Below are 14,690 nucleotides of genomic sequence, written 5' to 3' on the forward strand. Positions count from 1 at the left end.
GAGATCCTAAAAAGCTTTTGTGGTGTGTGTGTGTGTGTGTGTGTGTGTGTGTGTGTTTGTGTGTGTACTATGTTAGAAATTAAAGCTGAGGAGGTGTTTAAATGCAAGCCTTCCACTGAGAGTGTAATAGGATATCTTTGGAGAAAAGTTTGGTGATAGATGTAAGATAATTAAAATGAATACCCCTTAATCCGTGAATTCATACAGAGTCTTAGCATAAGGAAATGATCTATGACCACAGGTATGTGTGTGTTTGTGTTACACAATACAATTTATGATCCCCAAAGGAAACAACAACTATTAATATGATAACAGTGGCAACAAAATAACATGTTTATGTCTGGTTCTGGTTCCACCACTTAGAAAAATTATCAATCCTCTATAACATCAATACCCTCATCTACAGAATAAGAATAATTATGATACCTACTTTATAGGGGTGTTGTGAATATCAAATGAGATTAGCCATGTCAAGTACATCACATAGTTCCTGGCATACACTAAGTGCTCAATAAATGTCACATATTTTTACTGTTATTGCATGTGAAATACCATTCAATTGTATAAGCAATTAAAATGGTATACAATTAAATTTATTTGCATCAAAATGCATTCATAGTATACTAAGTAAAAGGTTAACAAGACAGCCTATACAACCTACTTCCATTTTTGTAAAGAACAAAATCTATCAAAAATTCTTTGAATATATACACAAGTCATTAACATTGAGCCGTGCAGGTTATTTATGCATTTTTTTTCTGTGTATCTGTATCTTCTAATTTTTCTTCAGTGGCAATGACCTGCGTGATAAAATGTTTTCCTTTGGAACCGTACAGTGTACTGACACCAGAGGGCGCTGATGCTTGTGAGTCCCCCACCCCCGACCCCGTGCTAACTTGAGGGTGGAGCCCACGGTGAGCTGTCCAGGGGCTGAAGAAGGCGAGAGCCTCAACCCAGAAGAAAGAAAGAATAGTAGCGTCCCTCCAACAAACAAACAAACAAACAAATACCTGCACATTAGGAGCTACTGATGCCAGGATTCTGTCCCCCGCAGTTTCTGTTAGACTTTCTGGGGGTGGGTCCAGATATCAGCATTTAAAAAAAAAAAATTCCTAGGCAGTTCCAGTGTGTAGCCAGTATGGCGAATCCCGGATGCGAAAGGAAAGTAAAAGCCACGTGATCCCAGGTGCCAGGAAGGATTGGGAGGAAATATGCCTGTAGCTCTCACTCCCTCCAGGACCTGGTCCAGCTGCCCCTGCTCCACAGCAGTGAGCCCCCTTCCTGCCTCTCCCGGCCCCTCCTCAGCTCTGGGAAAGACCGAGCCTCCCAGGTCTCCTGGGAGTGGGGGTGGCTCTGAGGGGCTGATGCTCCACACAGACTACAGTCCACACTGCTTCCTGCAGAGGCACCATGTAGTGAGTTCTGCCCAAAGCTGAGGCTTCCTCGTTCTACCACAGACCCAAGCTCCAAAAGATGCTCATGTCATGATGAAGCAGCTTACCTACAGCTCCCCACAAGCCCTGCTTCTGTCTACAGAGAACAGTGCCTGGAGCTTGTGGTGGAGGGAACCCTGCAATCTGATTTCTTGGCTGCATGATTTGGGGCAAGCAGGACCCAATGGCCCAGGAAGCAGGAAAGGGAGAGAAGTAAGGTTGAGGGAAGAGGGGAGTGCTGTCAGCCACAGTGGGCCATAATCCTCTACCTGCAGAGTGCGGAAGACTGGCCCTGCCCCTCTCCAGTCCCAGCCCCTTCATGCCGCGTGCGGCTGGTCCTTGGCATCTTGCTGGGTGTATGGTTTACCTGGGTGGGAGTGACCGCGGAGGACGGACGTCCTGAGGCCTGCAGTCCCCTCATTCTCCTGGTGTGCGCGAGTAGAATGTCAGTCTCTCCTGGGGTTTTCCAGAGAGAAAACCATGGAATGCAGGAAGGATGTAACACATAATGGTTTGTGGAGATTCTCAATTCTGCGCTGTGATTTGTTTTCCTATCCTCTTCTCTCCCCTCAACATACCCCGATTGATACTGACTTGAGTTGAGTGGAAAGAGAGCAGGGCCCAGTGGTGGTTAGAATGTTTTCACTAGTGAAGAGTGTTTTCCCCAGAATTTCCCACTGGTTTGGTTTCATCACTGAAGGCAAAGAAGCAGTAGCTTTAGCTGCTGTCCCCTCCGGGACCACTTCCGGTAGGTTTCTGGTAAAGATCTGGTGGACCGTCGCTCGGAGAATGCTGGAGAAAATAAGCTCCGCGTATCCCCAAATTAGTCACCAATGGCTGCGCGGCATACCAGCCAGACCTTAGTGACACAAAAGAGCCAGTTTTTCTTTCTCACCATGCTGTGGGGTGGTAGGGACTCATCTGCTGACCTCGTGGGTACAGCTGGGACAGATGGGTCTTTCTATCTACTTGATCTTTCATCTTGGGCTTCTTCCTGGCATGATGGTCTCAGGGCAGCAGCCTGAGATGACCTGGCAGATGGTCGCAGGGAGCACAGGAGGAAGCTAAAAGGCATCTTGGGACCTCAGCTCTGGAATGTGAACATCAGTTCCACTGTCTTCAATTGGTCCAGGCCAGCCACAGCGGGAAGCACTCCATCTCTTGATGGAAGAAGTGGCAAAACATCTGGGGCCATATTTAATATATCACAGGATTTCTAGTTCTAGGCACTAATCAACACTTTGAGTCAATTAATTCTTTGTTCAGTGGGGTGGGGAACAGGGGAGAGAGGACTTTCCTGTGCATTACAGGACGTTTAGCAGAATCCCTGACCTCTACCCACTAGATGCCAGTAGCATCCCCACACCCCAGTTGTGACAACCAGAAATATCCCCAGACATTGCCAGATGTCCCCGGAAGGAGGCAAAATCTCCCCCCAGTAGAGAACCACTGATCTGTTCCAGGTGTTGATTTCTTTTTCTAAGATGGATTCTCTATTTCTTGGTATCAGCACCTACTTTGTCAGAACAACACTGACTCAGATCTGCCTGTATAAATTAATAGCCCCATCGAGACTAACTCACTTGGCCAGAACAAGAAGTTCACCAGCAGAGGTATGCCCCTCTGCTGAGCAATATGAAACGCATCATCACATTTGGACACTTGTAAGCATTAGGAAGCAATCAGCTTTTATCTTTCCTCCCTCCCTCCCTCCCTCCCTCCCTCCCTCCCTGCCTTCCTTTTTTCTGTTTCCCACAATCAACATCCACTGATTTTGTTGGGCTCTATGGGGCCACGACAAGCTGGTGGAGGCCTGTTCAAATGAGAAGGGAAAAGAGTTTCAGTGTGTGGATGGGAGTGGAAGAAGCATTTTACAATTTGCTAGGATTTGAGTTCATTTTTGTTCACATAATAGAAAGATTCACCAGCTGTGACATTCCTAAGTCACACAGTTGGGAGTAATATTTGTAGAATGGTACTTTTTATGGCAGCTCTTCATGATTTCAACAATTGTTTATTCCCAAGCAATGATTAATTTTTAGCTTCTTCTTTATTGTTCCCTTCCTCAAATATCAGAGGTGCAGTAATCATTACCAAATAACAGGCAATCTTAATATCTCCAAATCTTAATATCTCCAAATATCTCTTAATATCATCCAAATGCTGGATGCATTTCTGGTTTGAAAATGGCATATATGCCCCCGCTTTAACAACCCAGCTTTTTTTCCAGCTTGGTGGGGCTGTTTGTGCTGATGCTAATGTCACCTGAGAGGTGTTGCTGACACCATTATTTCTTGAAAGAGACTGAAGGACCCAGCATCTTTATGTTCCGAAAGCATCCCATTTTGTCATCTTGGTTCTTTGATGTTGCCAGGCATTACTGAACTGTGAGAAGCTGAGAGGAAATTCATATTCCACAGAAAATTTACTTTGCTCAGTAAAGAAGGAACATAATATTGGGGTAGAACTTTCTGCTTACGGAACTGGACATGCAGAGCGGCCAATGGTGAAAACCACCAGGAAGATGCCGTCAAGACACACGTCCCACGGCGAAGCCCTTGCACCGCTTGCCTTATAAATAAAGGGCTCCCCAGATTTCTTTGTTGCTGAAAAAGCTGATTTGGGGAACTGGAGCCAGGTTGCTTGAGTTAGGTGACGCCGCTAACACAGCTACAGCGCTGCCTTCACAGCCCTGATGAATTGCTGGCAGATTGTAATTGGAACCTACACATGAAAAAGACTCTTTGACGTCCATAAATAGTCACAACACAGCGGAAATGTAGCAGCTATGGAAATAGTGACAGCAAATAAGAACTTCCTTTAGAAAGCTGCAAACTCTTTTTCCTTTTTTTCTCTCTTCTCTTCAGCCCCCGTCAACATTTCGTGTCAGTTCATATACCTGCTTCCTTGTCCCTAGAATGATCCCCTAATCTACGTTTGCAGTACTGTCCATGCAATATTTGCTCACTTCTGTTTTTCTCCAAAACTGCAAGTTTCTCCAAAACTTGGTTTTCAAAGGCTCTGGTGTATATAATTAAAATTTTCATTTTCGTTAGTGTATTGGTTTAGGTCCTTAAGTTCTAGGGCCCAGAGAGCTATTGAAATCACCTGACAGGTGTTTGTTATTGTACCTCCTCAGGGGTTGTTTACTGTACCCAGGTGTCATTCACCCCAGCTGTAAACCTTCTAAATCAAGGGTCACGTTAGATCTTTGAGATAGATGCCTGCTGTTTAAGGGGTTAAGACTTGCTTCTCAAGAGCCACAGGCCTCTTATAATACTTGGAGAACCCAAGGGCCCTGCACCAAGGAGAATATGTTGACCAAAAATAGTTTAACATTGAAAGATCTCCAGGCAGATTTGGGCCCTCATCTTTAAACAAAGCATGGGCTTCACTTTTGAGTTCGTTGTTTTTCAAATGGTTAAACAGTCTTGCCTGTGGCCAGTTGCACCCATTTCACCAGGACCAGCATGTTAGGGGGCTCAGTATTTTCAGTCATATGAGACGTGATTATATTATGTTAGGCAGAAGCATGGTTTTCTTAAGTCTTCATCTAGAAGTTAAATACGGTCAAAGGGGCGCGTATTAGATGGCAAGTCGAGGACAGATGGACTCTGGTGTTTTCTCACCTGTGTCAACTAGGTTAAGTTGGATCTTTTTTTCCAGAATATACTGCCCTGTATAATTCTGAGTTGGGAATTGGCCAAAAGACCACTTTGCAGAAGGAGGAAGCAAAGCAGCTGCCATTATCCTGGGAAGGTGAGATGATGTTACAGCAGACGCAGAGGTGCGGGGAGTCCAGCTTGCCTTTGCTCTCCTCCATCCCACGCCCAGCTCTTCCTGACTGATGACTGGGCGGGGGGGAAACAGCGGCAGCTCCAGGCCCACCCCCAGACACTTGGTGGTGAACCCCGTGGGTGTTGGTACACAGGAACCCTGCCTAGTTCAAAATGATGTGTCACACCAGCTGAAGGAATTCTGAGGCGTGAGTGGGAGAAGAGTGCTCATTTCAGGAAACCCAGACGACTGCTGATGACTATAACACCGGTCGTAATAGCTGACATTTACTGATCACCAACTATGTGTCAGACACAGGGCCTTATATACCGTGTATCATTTCTTCCTCGCGAAAACCTTCTGAGGGAGGTACAGTTGTCATCCTATTTTGCACGTGAGAAAATTTCGGGGGTTAGGTCAGAGCTGAAAATGTGTGTTCTTAACAACTATGGTATATATATATATAGATATATATATATGTCACCTCTCCACTTGTCACACATTAAAATTATTTATGTGTACGTATCAGTGTCTGCCACTAGAGTATGATAGTCCAAGGTCAAGAAGTGCATCCTTTTCATATTTTCATTGTTAAAATACATGGTCTGAAAACTAGAAAGTTTATGATAAACATTTGCTGAATAAATGAACACATAAAAGGGATGGTGGTGGGAGATGTGATCGGCCTTGGTACCACAGGTCAAGAAAAATTGGCAGGGACCCTCACAGTGGACTTCTGTTCATGTTGTCAGGATGTGAGCCTAGCTGCATAAAAGAATTCAGAAAGAATACAGAGTGGGCTTATGCTATTGATGGGCATAGTAATGATAGAAAGAAATGTTTATTATCTAGCTTGCCTCACATTTTGATCAAGGGGAGAGGGGCAGCCGGGGAGGGCATTCATTTTATAGAAAAAGCATAGAATATCTTGAAACATGGCAGTGATTTTTACTTTAGGGAGCACGGATATCTACTCAACAGTAGGGGGAGCAAGATGCAGAAAAATCTAAAATTGTAGATCACTAAACAAAAAATGGGAAGCTCTCTGTTACCTAGGGATAAAAGCATGAGCAAGTGATTTTACAGAAAGCAGTCTGAAAATGGGTGTTGATAAATTTTAAAGACTGACTCTTCTGTTCAATATGGTTTTGGAATTGCTCACCAGGACAATTCTAGCACAAAATGGTTCAGGGAAGATTTCACAAGGATCAACATAGGTGTTCAATAAGGATAAAGCAGGATAGATTGTTTTTAACCTAAATCAAATGATTCATCCTTTGACAGTGGTAAAATTCCCACCATGTTTATGCCAATTAGACCCAGCCTTGAACCCTTTATTGCGGTCTATGGAAAACCAGAATTGAAGTGAAAATTAATGATGCTATTTAAATGAACTACCCTAGGCGTAAAATAGCATGATAAGATAAAATTTGCATTGCTACTGCTGTGTTTTGCTTAGCATTATATTCTACCTTGAAATGTGAGAAGTTCATAGACTGGTTCTAGGAAGACTAAACCAGAGAAAAGCAAGTTCACATCAAGTGTGTGAACTCCACCAATGACTGTTTACGGTGTGATACTTTGAGTTCTTCAAACACTCTCCCTAGCAAATCTTCCCTTGAAAATGCCCCCAACTGGCATTGGAACAAACATAAGCTCTTTCAAAATTATTTTGACCATCTCTGAATTTCCTAATTAGAGTCTAAGAAAAAAAAAAATCCTGTCTGTTTAAAAGGAGCAACTTAGTTGCGTAATGAATTATTCCTATTTTCTTTTAATTTAATTATGCAAATTTGGTATGAAATCAATTCCAGTGCCTGTAAAATTGACGTTTGTTAGTTTTGTTTTACTTTCAGGGTTTCTTTCTAGTTTCATTAAGCCCACTTGGCAAGGCCCAGAGCTTCTAAAACATTCAGGCCTTCACTTATGCTCATAATATTGACTATAAAGTGCATAATGAAAATATAGGCTACTTGATAGGAAAATCAAAATATAATATCCAAAGTGGCCATGAGCACCTTTTCTCCTAAGCCTGGGCTATGACAGAATTCTATGATGCAGAAATTAAGTTTTGGTATTTGGTGATTTTCTTAAGGTTGCAGTCTGTGTCATAAGAACTATTGTCTGCCTGAAGCTAGGTTTTCCTACTACGCTGCTTTTGTTCCTAGACCTCAAGGTAATGCAGTAAGTTGCAAAAGTGACCTTGCTCCATGTTGCAGTGGGACCACTGGTGCCCTCGTGAATACCTCTGAGCTCTCCATTCTTCTGTCACTTCTGCAACTCAAAGTCCTAGGAATCTTCCCACTTGATATTTTTATCATCAGTCCTAATGTTCATTTCAACAGACTGATTCCCAAATCTATTGATACAATTCCAGGCCAAGATCCGGACATCAATCTCAGGCACTCATATCAGTTTCAGGAGATTATTAAAAATGCCCCAGATTTTAAGAGGTCCTCTGGCTTATCTTCTCAACCATCTTCCCTTCTTCTGCCTTGAAGACTGACTGCATGGAATACTTATCAGTCAAAAGATACAATGGCTGGATTATTTATTCTGAGACCCTGTTTCATATTTTATCACTGTCTTTCTTCCATGAATTAAGTGTGCTAAACGATACTGGGCAAGAGAGAAAGCATTTAAGTACAAATCTGCATTGCTGTTGAAGTTGTTCTTCCTAACGTGGGCAAATGAAAGCAGAGTTGAATGAAACAGGACTGTGACACTTCTAGGACCTCATCATTTTCAGGGGATAGAAACGGCTTTGCGTTCAACCACCAGCTCCAGGGCTTAGAATCCAAAACAGCCTTTTAGAATTGGAACTTACAATTGCTTTCCAAATGACTGTGGGAGCGTGGCTAAATAATTATACCTCTCAACCATTGTGTAAACCAGTTTAATCAACATTTTTCAGGCATGTCACAGTTATACAATCACCAAATAATTTTCTAAAATTATGCTGCATTAGAAATCGCCACACATCAACTTAGATTATTTTTACTTATGGCTCTAATCATGCCTGAAAGAAGTTTCTTCTTTTCATACCATTTTATTTACTTTTTTTTTTTTTTTTACTATTATTTGGTACTTCCATTGAAGATGATTCATCCTTACAGACTAGCCAGATGCTCTGTTCACTTTATTTGTGTTATGCTTAATTGCCATTGACTTAATCAAAGATGGCAGTTTTTTTCAAGCAGTTATAGCATTATTAAATTTCTTTTTCATTCGCTTTATAAATAAAAGAAATCTTGGAAAGCATCCATCCCTAAATCTCGACTTAGAATATATCATAAAAATAAAAGAAAGGTTTTAGGGTACAACGTCCGTGGGATTAAGAAAGGAGGACATTGCAAACATGCATTTTAATTGTGTTTTGGTAGCACATGTTTCAAGAAGATATCATTCAATTTAGTCTCTGAGAAGATATAAAAAACTGGGCACAAATAATTACTATATTATTAGTAAAGTACTCAGATTTCTCTTTGGGCTCCTTTAAGCCTATTACAATTATTATTATGACTGTTACTATAAATACTTTCATTTTTTTTCTAAAATAGTAATCCCAAGCAAGACTGGTAAATCAAGAAATGTTCCGAGGAATAAAGCTGAAATGAAATTAGGAATACAAATGGAAGAAATTGTACAACCGAATGTGCAAACACCGAAGTAATATTTTGTGCTCCAAACACACTGAGATGTGTGCTTATATAAGCAGAAGGATCAGCATTTAGGTCACCAAATTAGTCTTTTGAATTTTCTTGCTCTATCAAGAATTCTGTTTTCTTCCTAACATCTTTTACCATGCCAACTTAACTGTAGCACTTTAGCTACCAGTATTTCCACATTTTAAATCTCTTACCGATAAATACATCTCTATGAAAGATTTATCTGGTGGCTCGGATAGCGACACTGCAGTTGATAATATATCCGTTGAACTTGATCTGTAATAGAAAGTGCTTGTGCAAAGTTCTCACTTTGATGGATTAGAAGAAAGAATGAACACACTATATTTTTGCCTTGGCTGTTTACACACTAAAAAGATTTTGAAGAAATCAGAATGTGCGAAATTCAAAGGAAGAGAATAATACTTTTTTTTTTTTACTTTATTAGAATATTTGTATTGAAAAAAGTAGATTTTCCCTCTGTCTTTTAGTTTGCAGCTTTATGTGTAAATGAAGTATTAGGCTGCATTTATACAGTGCCAAACCATTATTCGGGCTGAATCTGGTTTCAGTGACTATCCCCAAATGACTGGCTACTTAGAAATTTAAAAGCATAGTCTTGGTGCTATAGTCCGTAAAGAATACTCAGACTTATCTCGTTCTTATTTGCATCCGAGACAACTAGGCCTTAGATAATCTTTCCTTTTGCCATAAACACTGATGTGAAAAAAAAAATAGGAATGGGATGCTTTATTAATAAAGATAAATTATCTTTGCTCTGATATAAATGATGTTGCAAATTAATGTACAAATGCATTCATTTATCACGTCTGGATTCTGGAAAAATGCCCTGCAGCCTTGATAAAATAGCCCCGAGTTCACGCTGTTTCCAATCCTCACAGCATGTGGGTCAACACGACATTACCCACCATGCTGGAAGCACACGCACAGCCCTGCCACGTGGCTGATTCCCCACGCAGTCTTATCCCCTTTATACCACACCGAGAGAAATGATTTCCAGAACTTGAACATTTAAACTAAATGGTTATTTTAAAGCAATATATGATTCAGCAAAAGTAATTCTTGCTCATAAAGACAGCTTAGGTCCAATGAGAATACGGTGAGTTCCCATGTACTGATACTTCACAACTAAAAAGTCCTGCCTGTCAAGGTCAGTTATAAATGGGGCATAATTAAATGTCTAATAAATATCTAATGGTAGAGAATATATATTTTAAGTACTTTAATGCCCAAATTACTTTAATCTTGATTCCAAAAATGCTTCTACTAGTTATAAAAGGAGATATCTATCTATCTGTCCATAGATAGTTTTGTTGTTTTTCATTTTTTTGAAACAAGCACCTAGCTCTGTCTGCAATTGTGGGGAGTCTTGGAAAAAGACACATTGTGTTATGACATTGTGTTATGACAGTATAGCTCGTTAAATGGTGTTTTCCCTCCGTGAAGTTGCTCAGGCTGGTCCCACTGTTTGACACACCTTTCCCACCTTCTTGCACCTAGCTGACATCTTCATTTCTCAAGATTCAGCTGTAGGGTCCACATGATAACTCTCATAATTCTTACATTGTACTGAAATGATTGGTTACGTGCCTGTATCAACAGTACTACCGCAAACCCCATGGTCTGGAACTGTGTCTGTGTCATAGCTTCACTCCTCACACCTAGCACCATGGTGCCTGCCTGCCTCCTGACCCTCAGTTAAAAATCTGAACTGATCTGAAAATGAATTAGGTATTTTACCCAAACAGCAGCAGCTTCAGCTAAAGCTGTTTATTCCTTCAGGTGAAATTATTTTCTTTTAAGTTATAAGCTATATAAAATGGAGTAAGGCAGTTACCACATAACACAAAGGAATGGCCAAAGTCCTGCACTGAGACAAAGTAGTTTTTTGCCCTGTCTTGCTTTGATGGACCTAACACACCAGTTATAATAACTTGTGTACTTTCTCCCTTTGAAAGTATAGACATAGTTTAAAGATAGTTGAGTTTCTCAACATGAAATCAATTTGTAAATGTGCAGATAAGTTTCTCTTCTTCATTATTAAACATTATCAGACGTTTGGCAATCCCTAGTATCAAGCAGATTCGTGTCAATGATACAGTGTTATGCTGAATTTCTTAAATATTGGAAAATATACTCCACCATACATTTGCTGAAATAATATTTTCTAAGGAATAAAAGTTACCATAATGTTCCATTGTGAAACACTCCTTGGCATACAGATAATCTGCAGACAAGAGTAACCAAGTGCTCATGTGTGAAACAAAAAGTTTTCCTAGCCTAACTTTTTGTTTTTTGTCTTTTTTGCACGATGCTGGCTCTCCCACATCGGGATCTGCCCCCTTGTTTCCTCTCTTGTGATTGACAGCCAGCCTTCTCGCCCTTAGCAGGCCTCAGTCACAGTGTGGGATGAGGAAGCCAGATAAAGCAGCACAGGTGCTGAGTCAGGCACAAGCTTTACATACTCTAGGTGAATCTGCTTAACATTTTTTAGTCTTTTGACGGCAATATTATGAGCAGAAAAAACCCTGTTATTTTAGTAATGGTTTAGCCAAACATCCTGTTTGCCCTACAGGGCCAGTTTAAACTTGAATAAATATATTTGAGATGCTAGAAACCTGAAAGGACCCTGGCTCAGGGGTGTAGCCTAAATTCCCAGGATGGGGCCATTTATAACTCCTGCTGTGGCTCGTGCCTAGAGGGACCCATCATCTGACCAGGGCTTTTCTGCCATCAGAGAGAAATAGCACACACAAAAGAAGTTGCTCCCCGGGTCTCTGGAGGTGGCAGGTAGCTGACTAAAGTTGTTAGTGCAGATGGACTCCTCAATTTGTGGTGACTTAAATCACATATAATTTTCATATCCACTTAAAGTCATTCCTTTTGAAGAAAAGACCTAGGAGATGATTTCCCTGGAGAGAGACAGGAAAAAGAAGCGCCTCAGAATCCTTTTCAGAGTCTGTCATTCAAAAAGTGAATTTTGGGGCTTCCCTGGTGGCGCAGTGGTTGAGAGTCCGCCTGCCGATGCAGGGGACACGGGTTCGTACCCCGGTCCGGGAGGATCCCACGTGCCGCGGAGTGGCTGGGCCCGTGAGCCATGGCCGCTGGGCCTGCGCGTCCGGAGCCTGTGCTCCGCAACAGGAGAGGCCGCAACAGTGAGAGGCCCGCGTACCGCAAATTTTGAATTTACTTATTTATTTTGGATTTTTAGTCCAAAATAAATAAGTAAACAAACAGTCTGGGTCTATAGAAAACAAATTCCACAAAGATCAGTCCTATTCTTCATGTGACTATAAAATGTGTGTGTGTGTATATATATATATACACACATATATATAATATCTTGGCAAAAATAGTATTCTGATCAAAATACAAATTCATATACTTTGTTCTAATTTAATGTTCTTGGCAGGGTTTTCCTTTTTTCCAGTTCTCTAACTCAAAAAAAATTTTCAAAACTGCAGAAAAACTAGCATAGAAAAAACGTTTGTTGAGACAATTTTTAAAATCCAAACACATCTGCTCATCACTTTAAGTCTTCATCCAGCCTTTCTCCCAGCCCGCTCCCCTCACAGAAAGGGGTTGGGACCATGGGGGCGCGGGGAGAGGGGGGATAGCCTGGCCCTTCTGATGTGACCAGCCTCCATAATCATGTCCAGAAACAGCCAAGTTACCCGGTTTGCGTATTCACTGCTTGTATATAACATTCTGGCGCCAAGACCATGAAGAGCACACATCCAGCGCTCCTTCATTCCATGGTCTACTGGGGGCATTGCAGAGGCCTCAGTCCTCACTTCTTAAGTTCTCTTCTTTCTCATATGCCTGAATTATAGAGACTTTTGAGTACAGTAAGTTATTGGTTGTCCCTAAAAACTGAGCAGTAAATTTAGCCTACTAAATTACCTTTCTCTATTTTGCCTTTAATAATGGTAGTTAACATTTACTGAAGGTTTATTTGTGCCAGGAGTTGTTCTGAGTTCTTTAAGTATATTAGTTGATGTACTTTAATAATTAATTCTGTGCGTTAGATGCTCTTTATTACCTCCACTTAACCCCGGTCCAGTGTTCTAATCCCCACCCCCCAAGTCAGGCTTCCAGCCACCATGCTGTGTTGCCTTACTCTTTAGACTTCAAACCTAACATTACTCTGTTAATAAATAGGAAGGCCATATGAAATTATTCTGTTTAGCAGTTGATTCTATTTTAACTAAAACTTTAAAAGCTTTTAAAAACACTTCCTATGTGCCAAGGTCGTTGTAAGCACTCTACACAGGTGTGAATTCATTTGATCTTTGCACCAGTTCTATAAGGGTAGGTACCATTATTAATCCCATTGTATGAGGAAGGAAATGGAGACACAGAGACATTGAGTAGCTTGCCCATGGTCACCCAGCTAGTATGATAGAAATCCAGGGTGTGGAGGCAATGCATGTGCCAATTGTTGCAATTATTTTAACGTTCTAGTCCTGCCCCTGCTGTTTGCCTTCGAACAAATTATTTCATCTTTCTGATTCTTAGCAACCTCATTTATGAAGGAGGGGGACTGATTCCGTGATCTTTTAAGATGTCCTCAACAAACCCTGCAAAGTCGCATTGAAAAGCCTCATTTATGCCAGTCTGAAGGCTTAAGTGCAAACTCCAGCTTTTAAACGGCTGTGCCTTCTGATTCCTCCGGATATCTCCAAGAATGGTTTCTGGAAAGGGATCAAGCAGGATGCTAAAAATGTAGAAAATATTTCGATGGTCTCCAGAAACGCCAGCTTCAGCTCAGCATGTGCCAGTGGGTACAGATAATCCTCAACACTCTGTGTAAATCCTGGCTCCACCATCCACCAGCTGTGTAAGCTGGGCGAGTACTCCATCATTCTGATCTCAGTGTCTCTCTCTGTAAAGTGGGGATAATAATAATCCTACCTCGATAGAGCTGAGTGAGGATTGAGTGAGGAGTCACCGAGATCATATGTCCAGAGCGGGCAGAAGAGAACTTGGCCCACAGAAAGTAGTAAGTAAACATTTAACATTACTATTGCAGAAGATCTCTGCTCCTATGAAAGGGAAGGATTGCAAATCACTATGGTCATAGCTGCAGACGATTCCTTTCTGAGGTCTGATGGCAGCCCAGCTCCTCCCAAGATTTGGAAAATTGGGCTCATTCTTTACCTCCAGCTTAAAAAAAAAAAATCCAGTTAAATTGCTTAATGGTTAAGATAGATGTGACTTGATACTGAGCTAAATTAGTTTGCTGAAGTTACTTAATTTCAGAGGGCCTGTGTCCAGATCAATACGAGCTAGAAGTTTTTATTTAATCTGATTAATATAACAAGGCAATCAGCGTTGTTAAGCCTAGTCAATTGGTTGGACTGAATTTTCTAAAGTTTGTAAGATATAAATATTCTGCCTGCCCCTTAGTTAAACTAAGAGGAAATGGCTTAATTATTTGCTAAACGTTTTATAGTATATTTTCTGAGGACTGGAAATAGCATTTTAGAGGACTAGAACCTATTTTCCCTTTTAGACAACTCATCAAACTCTCTCAGTATATAAATTACCCAGTATGCAAGGTAATGGAGAAGAAAGACTAGGAAATTTTGAAATACTTTTGTAAGTGTGATAAAACAATTGAGACTTGAAATTTAACACTACCTGGAGGTATGATTATACTCGCCTGTCACCCTTCTTAGAGGAAACTCACTTTTGCTCTATGGAAGAGCCAAATAAATTAATCCACAGCTTTAAAATGTGTTATTAGCTTAATGCAAATTCAATCTGGGAAGAAATTAGGTCCTTCAAAAAT

This window comes from Monodon monoceros, unplaced genomic scaffold (genome assembly GCF_005190385.1).
Source record: "Monodon monoceros isolate NGI ecotype Baffin Bay Population unplaced genomic scaffold, NGI_Narwhal_1 Super_Scaffold_1, whole genome shotgun sequence".
NCBI classification, from domain to species: Eukaryota; Metazoa; Chordata; class Mammalia; order Artiodactyla; family Monodontidae; genus Monodon; species Monodon monoceros.